Below are 9,178 nucleotides of genomic sequence, written 5' to 3'. Positions count from 1 at the left end.
ACAGAGTATAGCTTTAGGATTTTCATAAGATAGATGTTTATTAGAATATTTGGCAGAAGGAGGTTTGGAAATATTTAGGGTCAGTAGAAAATGCAGTCCATGACTACAGACTAGGTGGTTTTTATACATGCGGCTACAGAATTTCATTTAAGGATTCCCTTGCTAATTTGAAATCTGAATTGCCAAAGACCAACATAGATATGACCAATAATAATTTGTGTTTCAACTATTTTCTAAAACCAGTTTTTGACTTAACTTTTAAGCTTCCTTTTCCTGTAAAAAAGCTCCTCTGTCACATTGCCGCACAACATCCTGTTAACCTATTTTCCTGAGCTGGCAGGAAATTGTCCACTACTGATGTCTGTAATGGTGAAATACTTCTTACTGATCTCATCCTCTTTGATCAGAACTTAACCTCATCAACATGAACTACTTAGATGAGACTATCAGGAAATATTGAGTAGGTTCCTATTTGTTTAAAGGATGAGGCAAAAATTTCCGTTCCAATGAAACATAACAAAACTCAGACTTTCGTATTTAAGATACACTGCAGTGTTTACATTCTCACCTTCTCTCATCAATCATCAATCATCAATCAGTAAATACATGTATATTGTGTGTCTGCTGTGTACCTAGCCATTCTTCTCAGGACTAGCTTTGTTGCTCGGAAAACTAGCCAAAAAATAGATCTGGTTACAGTTTATTTGTTGTCTTACCACAATGGATGAAATGCTACAAAATAGCAAATTAAATTAAAAACAAATAACTTTATGAGGGCCAATCATTTATGCCCTAGTGTTAATCATTACAGTTACAATTTTACATTTCCATGAACTGGAAACACTGAAAGGAGTAAAAAGTAAGGAAAGGGAAATTAATTTTGGATTTTCAACATTAAGAAGGCAGTGCTAGTCGAGCTACAAGTAGGATTTCTGTGTACAAATCACTCATTAATTGATTCGCTCATTCATGTATTCAGTCAAGTATACTTCCTCAGTATTTGTAATGTGTCATTCTCTTTTAAAGGCTGGAGATAGAAAGACAAGTTGCAGCCAGAAAAAAAATGACAGTATTTAGTAACTGTATTCCGGGGAAGGGAGATGATCATAAGATGAGAAGAACAAAATACTGAGCAAAAGGGAGGTTGTGCTAAATGTTGACTATTCAGACGTTTGGCCCCAGGCCAACCCTGCTTTCCTTCATGATGACACTTTAGTCAGAGTAAACAAAAGCGAGCATATAGTTTTGAGCAAAAACAAACTCCTATCTTTCAACCTTTTACTGACTACTATTATTTCTGTGCGTGAGTACTTCTGTAGATTCAATAAAACAATCTGACTGCAATAAGTTTGTTTGGCAATATCTTTGACCTAAACCATACATTATTTGTTCTTTAGTGTAGCTATGGGTTTATGGTTTGCTACATTTTAAATGACATGGAAGTGTCACCTTACTCAAGAAAATAACAATATAAAATATCAATACACAGAAAATGATGAAGATATTGATTTTAATTAAATGAATGCCTCAATGATTTTTTCTCATTCTCATTCTTTTCATATTTATTTAAGCATACTAAGGTTTCATTTTCAACAAAGTGAAACAATTTTGCAATAGAAGACTTTAGATGATACCATAGTTTTTATATGGCTATAACACAGAAAGTAATCTTTAGGACAACCTTTTTTTAAAACTTATTTTAGAGAGAGAGTGAGAGCATTGGGGGGGGAGGGGAGAGGGCCAGGGGGAGAGAGAATCTTAAGCAGGCTTCACTCTCAGCAAGGAGCCAACCAGGGGTTCTATCTGACTGAGTCACACAGGCACCCCAAAACAATACTTTGTAAAGTTATAGTCTGTTCACCTCATTTTTCTTTTTCTGTCATGGCTAATTATTTATTACAATACAAAGAAGACAAAAGTATATCTTAAACTCAAGAAATAGGAAGTAAGAAAAAGATTTCTTATTTTTTTTAACATTTATTCATTTGTGGGAGACAGAGAGAGACAGAGCACGAGTGGGGGAGGGGCAGAGAGAGAGGGAGACACAGAATCCAAAGCAGGTTCCAGGCTCTGAGCTGTCAGCACAGAGCCCGACGCGGGGCTCGAACTCACTAACTGTGAGATCATGACCTGAGCTGAAGTCAGACGCTCAACCAACTAAGCCACCAGACACCCTAAAGAAAGATTTCTTGAGATCACTGCAATACAACAGTTTGCCATAATTATGCCCAGTAAAGGGTAAAGAATACATATTTGATTTCTGATATAAATATCTAGATCTTGTTCATGAAGAAACTGATGAGAACCATTAGCCACTATGTAAATATGTAACTTAAGAAATACTTCAGTGGAAATATTACTTATTAATGGCTTATTAAGTGTTATGGGTTGAACTGTGTCTCCTTCAAATTCATATTTTGAAATCCTAACCTTCAATATTTCAGAATGTGACCTTATTTGGAGATAGGATCTTCATGGAGGTAATCAAGCTAAAATGAGGTCATTAGGATTGGCAATAATCCAATATGCCTGGTGCCCTTTTAAAAAGGGGAAATTTGAAGACAGAGAAGGACACAGGAGAACACCATGGGAGGATGAAGACAGAGACAGGAGTGATGCTCTTTCAAGGCAAATAATGCCAGCGATGTCCAGCAAAATACTAGAAGCTGGCAAAGAGACATGGAAGAGATTCATCCTCACAGTCCTTAGAAGGAACCAATTCTACTGACGTCTTGACCTTGGATGTCTGCCCTCTAGAACTGTGAAACAATAAATTTCTATTGTTGAAGCCATCCAGTTTGTGGTACTTTGTTATGGCAGCCCTAGCAAACTAATTAACTGAATCTCTGGTGTAATACTGCCCTCGGTACTGCTTTGTTTATTGCTAACCAAGCGGCTTCTGTTTCATTGTGTAACTCTCTGTGACCAGTAATATTAGCACTAACAACACAAACAGTTACAGCTAGTTTTCTGAGCACTTCCCATATTCCAAGCTCTGTTTTGATCCTTTCTGACCAGCTGAGATGAATGGGGAATAAAGGATTTTCATGTGGAAAGAATAATTTTGTTACTTTATTAAGCACTAATGATTAATACTAAGTTTTATGAAGCCATTGAGGGTTTGGGGATGGATTTCAAAGAGCTTGTTACTTACCCTAATATAGAAATTTTATCTTGAAGTGGGGTGCTGCCTCAACAAAATCTGAAAGTGTGAAGCCTGAGGATAATGGCATGTAATGAGGAAACCGATACTTAAAGGCTGGGAAAATGGTGAAATCTTTGCTAAAAATCATTGCCTAAATCTTTGCTAAAAATCATTGCCTAGTCTACTTTAGGAAGAAGACAACATGTCTACTAATCATTTCTAGTTAGATGTTGAAGTGCCTGGCAGTCCTACTGTGTGTTGTCTATTATTAGACATTCAGCATCTTTCAAGGTTGGAAACCCCAGCTTCTTGTAAAAATTGAACTACAAAGACTTTGAGTGACAACACACAGTAAGAAAAACTTTCCAGCTGAATAAAGTAACTCAGGACCAAGGTCAGAGTAGGGTATGGCTTCACTTCAATTGTTCCAAGAACCCAATGGTAGTCACAATTAAGTCGAGAGGGAAAGAGGCACGAGGATGAGGAAGCAGCCATGTACAATAAATTTGAGCATTATTTTTAGGAAATAACTTTGGGTATGGTAACTGGCTATATTAAGCTGGCTGAAGCAAATAAACCGGAAGTCTACACAGTTTTTGAGGGAATTGTATTGTCCAGGAAACCACAAAGACACTCATGAAAAAAAGTCTTTATTTTTCGATTCAAATGCTGACATCAATTCTTATACTCCCACATACAGAAAGCAGCCTTGGAATGCCTCTCCCAAGGAAGGCATGCCCTCCAAAACTCTTTATAAATGTGGCTAAGAAAAATAATGACAAAGAAGTGGTTCCAGCAGGTTATCACCAGGGACCACAGAGAATAAGTGGCAAAATAATTCCTCTCAAAGAGTAGAATCAAGGCCTAGTCTAACAATCTACCCCTCTCTACTTCACCTCTACATCTAATGTGAGACTTTCCCAGTTTCTGTGCGGTGGCATTACTGAATCACTAAAGAATATTGATGATCCTGTATTTATTGTTCTTCCTCTTCCCAGTTCTTGGTAGTCATTGTAGATGCCTTATATGTGGATGTGAGGTAGGGGTACAGATAAGCTATCTTGTTCTTGTGTCACCTAACCATGAGGAGCCACCTGTAGATCTGATAGAGAAAACAGAGAACCTGGATTCTGAGATGGATGCAGTGAATAAAGGAGCACTGGATTATCTTCTTTGGGGAGGGAGGGAACAGATGTGAGTTTCTTTGATACATGAGATGAACAATAAGACATTTTGTTGACCAGAATTTGGACTGTGGTTAAGACGATGTTATGTGTTGAACACACTGTTTTCTCTTCCTGGGCACATGCTTTTGCTATTCTCGCATAAAAATATATTGGGAGCCATATGACTTATTTAGGTCGATAGAATGTATGCAGAAATAATGTCAGACATTTTTATACTCAGCCCTTAAAACAATACTGTACAATTTTCTATTTCCGTATTTCCCTTCAATGTTAACCTTGTATGCTTTTTCAGATACACTAAAAGACAGAAGCATCTTTGGTCCCTGAGTCACCATTTGGAGGGGAGGTGGTCAGGAGACCTGCCTAGATCTGCATCAGAATGTGGCCTGACTGAAAAATAAATGAATTCCAAGGTCTGTTTGTTATTATCACATAGCCAAATCTATACAGCCTGAAACAGATACCGTAAGGACATTGCAGCCGAGGCCAAGCCAGGTTCTATTCAAGTTTGCAACTGGTGAAAGTCTAGAGAAATATAATACAAAATGTAGCTAGGCTTTGCACCCTGATTTGAAAATCCAGCAAGGGCACTATGTTCCAAATTACTCTGGGTCATAACTGTTCTAGTGTGCAGTTTCTCTGCTCACCAGAATTACGTTTTCCTTAAAGACTAGACAGAAGGATGCTATAATGCCTATAGAAATCACTAGATTTTTTAAAAGATACTTCATAGTGTGGCCAGAAGAGTTTTATATTTCACACTTAGACCTACCTGATGTATCTCCAAGCATCAGTTTTTCCAGTTTCCATGAGTTCTTCTCTATATCCTCATACATAGGGAGCAGGCATGCTGGTTGCCCTTTTCTTTCCCTAGATTCTGGAATAGAGGTTTAGATACAGATATCAAAAAGACAATACAGTTAAAGAAAGTCATCAATTCCTACTCCTGATGCCTCTCATTTGGTGTCCTTTTGCTTACTCTCCCATAGCATTCTCTAGAAGGGGCTAAAAATTATGCCAACGTTAGACCTGGTGACCAATCTAGCATTTGGCAAATAGTTGACTCTCTCTACTCTTCTTATTCTCCAGTGGTTCTAGACCAGACATGATGTGCTCATTTTTCTTTTATCATATTTCCCTTTATTTTTCAAAACTGATATATGAAATTCTTTGTATGCAATGAGAGGAAATCTTTTGTTTTCTCATATGTACTACATTTTTCTCATCTGACTTTTTCCTTCTGATTTTGTCCGTGTTTATATTTTGGTTTTTCTTTGTGTTTTTGTATGAAGGTCTTCTCTCTTCCTTGATTATAAAAACATTTACTTATTATCCATTTAACTAATTTTATTTCCTCGATTTTTATAAATTTAAATCTTTGATCCATCTGGGCTTAATTTTTCTACAAAACATGCAATGGAATCACTTTTTCTTAAGTTTATTTATTTTGAGAGAGAGAGAGAGAGAGAGAGAGTGAGTGCATAAGTTGGGGAGAGGCAGAGAGAGAGAATCCCAAGCAGGCTCCGTGCTATCAGCTTAGAGCCCAGCACGGGGCTGGATCTCATGAATCATGAGATCATGACTTGAGCCGCGATCGAGTCAGATGCTCAACCAACTGAGACACCCCGGCACCCCAGAATTCTAATTTTTCTCAAATGGCTAAGTGGTAGTTCCAACAATGTGTTTTGAATGATACAGTTTTGTCTGTTACCCTGTCAATTTATTATTCCCCTACTAAACTCCCATTTGTACTTGTTACTGTTTCTGGAGTCTCAGTTATTTTCATCCTTTATTTAAAAATATATGCTCACGTACCTTTAATTTTTTTCCCTGGTTTTCCTCTTACTTGAGTTAATTATTCTTTATTCTTTATTCTTTATTTTGCTGATGTTTATTCATTTTTATGTTTCTCCTAGAAGGTCACGTCTAATTCAGTAATTTCAAATAATATTTCTTTAGAAAGGACTCCAAAATTAAAATTCCTGGTCTGGGCTCTCTCTAAAGTACCAGAAGAGTAACCTACTCTGTGTATCTCTCTCTTTATCCTATGATCATCTCAAACTTAGTATATCTAAAATAGGAGCTCATCATTCCTACCCTCTCTCTCTTCTGCAGCCTGAATCTGCTTTTTGTTTCACCTTTCTTACTTTCCTCAAAAGCAACACTGTACCTCTTATTGCTCAAAATGGGAAATTCAGATTCATATATTCTGATTAATAAATAAAGTATTTTGTACCCCCCCATTTCATAATTTCCTTGGCAATTCAAGCTAAGAAACATTTCTCAAATATTCTACCCCATCCATTAATTCAGGACTTGCCTCTTATTTAGACCAAGTCAAAAGCCTCTGTAGTAGTTTCTCTTTCTTCAATATCTGCACTTTGCCCTACTCATCCTTTAGACGGTTTCCAGAGATATAATTTAAATCATAAATCTGATCATTGCACTCTCCTGCTTAAAAGCACTTTGTGTCTTTACAATACCAAATTCCTTAGCATTTTAACATTCTTCACCGTTATCTTCACTCTGTCTAGTCCCGTCTTGCACTACAAACCTTGTGTTACAGCTATTTGGGTTGCTTCCTACACACCAAACGTGCAGTTCGTGTTCAAACCACCTTTCACATTTACAAACAATTGCCTTCAATCCACTTTTTCTTCTTTGTCTTCTTAACATGTACCTATGTATCTGTCATGGCCTAATTGCTAGTTTTCTTTTACCTTCCCACATATTCTATTTTTTGTCCTTATTCACTTTGTCCTTATTCACAATACCATCTAGTACAAAATATTAAAGTTACTTATTTGAATGGCTGCCCTTGAGGAGAATTCCTTTCTTATTCATATTCTTATCCACTGCACCTAGCAAAGTACATACCATATAGTATGTATTCGAAAATTGTCAAATTGAATTCAAATTTCTAGTAACATTTGACGATATTTTTAATGTAAAAGCATACATTCTATTTACCCCCTCCCAAATGGTATTCATTCTGGTGAATTATTCTTCTTTATTGATTATAGTTTTGGTGGGGGGAGTAATTCTAGGTCCCTCTCTGCTGTGACTTGAGATTATGGGTCCACTTTCTTCTCTGTGCCTTTTGGAACAGCCAGGGAAGGGTGTGTGCATAATACAAGGACCAGAGTGAATGATACAAGGAATAGAATGAATTATACAGTGACTGAGGAACTACCTGGAGGTCACTCTTTTCCTCACCACCAACAGCGTTCTAACTAGAATGTGAGAAGGAACTTGATTGCTTCTTATTCTTGAGCTTGTTTTATATAAAATGTCAGCTTTTTAATGAAGTCTACCTTAATCAATTCATTTGAAATTGTAATCTCCACAAAGTCCTGATCCCCATACTTTATATAACCTCTAAAAAATTTACACAGTATTTATTATCTTCTAACATAGTACATCATTTATTTGTTAATAATTTATCCACTTCAGACTTTTTGTGTTTACTATTTGCATGGTATATCTTTTTTCCCATTCATTTACTTTCAATCTGTGTCTTTTTTTTAATTTATTTTTTTAATGTCTATTTATTTCTTGAGAGAGAGACGAGTGTGAGTGGGGGAAAGGCACAGAGAGAGGGAGACACAGAATCCAAAGCAGGCTCCAGGCTCCAAGCTGTCAGCACAGAGAGTGACGCGGGGCCTGAACTCACAAACTGTGAGATCATGGCCTGAGCCGAAGTCGGACACTTAACCAACTGAGCCACCCATATGCTCCTGTCTGTGTCTTTATGTACAAAGTAGCTGGAACATACTTTTTCTCTATTCTGACAACTTCCACTTTTTATGGAAAGTTTATATCATTAACATGTAATACAATTATTGACGTGGTTGGATTTGGGTCTACCATTTTATTGTCTTCTTTGTCTCCTCTTTTTTTTTTTCTCCTGTGATTATTTATGACTTAGAAAATTTTTAATATTTTTTATTTTAATTCATCCATTGGCTTTTTAGTTATGCCTCTTCACATATTTTTAAGTTTAAGTAAACTTCAAAACAAAGTATACATACTTATTTATTCACAGTCTATTTGGAATTGATATTGTGCTAGCTCACATAAAATATATATAGGCATATGTACTAGAATCATACAGGTTCATTAACCCTCCAAATCCTTTATGTTATAATTATCACATATATTACATTAAAATACACTATAACACCTACAAGAAAATGCTATAATTTTTGCTTTAATCAGTACTATATACTTCAAAGAAACTAAATGGAAAATAATGGTTTTTGTGTGTATCCAAATACTTACCATTTTTTATTCTCTTCTTTCCATCCTGAACATACAAGCTTTCATTGGGTATCATTTTCTTCATACTGAACAAGTTCCTTTAGCACTTCTTGTAATGCAGATGGGCTAGTGACAAATTTTTGTAGTGTTATTTGCAAACATTCTTCTTTTCTTCTTCATTCTAAAAAAAATTGTGCCCACTGGATATAGAATTCTAGATTGATCATGTTTTTATATTAAAAAATTTAAGATATTGTTCCAATGCTTTATGATCTTCATATTTTTCAATGAGAAGTCAGAAATCATTCAAATTGTTGTTCCCCTCTATGTAATGTGTTCTCTTGCTACTTTCAAGATTTTCTCTTTATTGTTGGTTTTCAGAATGATTTTTTTAATTTTGGTACTGCTTTAGGTTCACTGAGCTTCCCGAGTCTATAAATGTATTGCTTTCATCAAATTTGGGGAGATTTTTTTTTTAATTTTTTTTTCAACGTTTATTTATTTTTGGGACAGAGAGAGACAGAGCATGAACGGGAGAGGGGCAGAGAGAGAGTGAGACACAGAATCGGAAACAGGCTCCAGGCTC

The 9,178-nt window shown here is 36.1% G+C and overlaps 1 long non-coding RNA gene across 1 annotated transcript in view; it reads right to left on the bottom strand.

The window, feature by feature from the left end:
- Positions 1-8,619: 8,619 nt before the first annotated feature.
- LOC121042839 (uncharacterized) overlaps positions 8,620-9,178 on the bottom strand; it is a 21,747-nt gene continuing 21,188 nt past the window's right edge. Inside the window, exon 3 of the long non-coding RNA XR_005796481.1 lies at positions 8,620-8,773. This is a non-coding gene — a long non-coding RNA (uncharacterized LOC121042839). The remainder of the gene's footprint in view (positions 8,774-9,178) is intronic.

The sequence above is a fragment of the Herpailurus yagouaroundi genome, unplaced genomic scaffold, assembly GCF_014898765.1.
Source record: "Herpailurus yagouaroundi ecotype Mexico unplaced genomic scaffold, PumYag 186, whole genome shotgun sequence".
NCBI lineage: Eukaryota > Metazoa > Chordata > Mammalia > Carnivora > Felidae > Herpailurus > Herpailurus yagouaroundi.
This window is presented reverse-complemented; position numbering and strand designations above follow the sequence as displayed.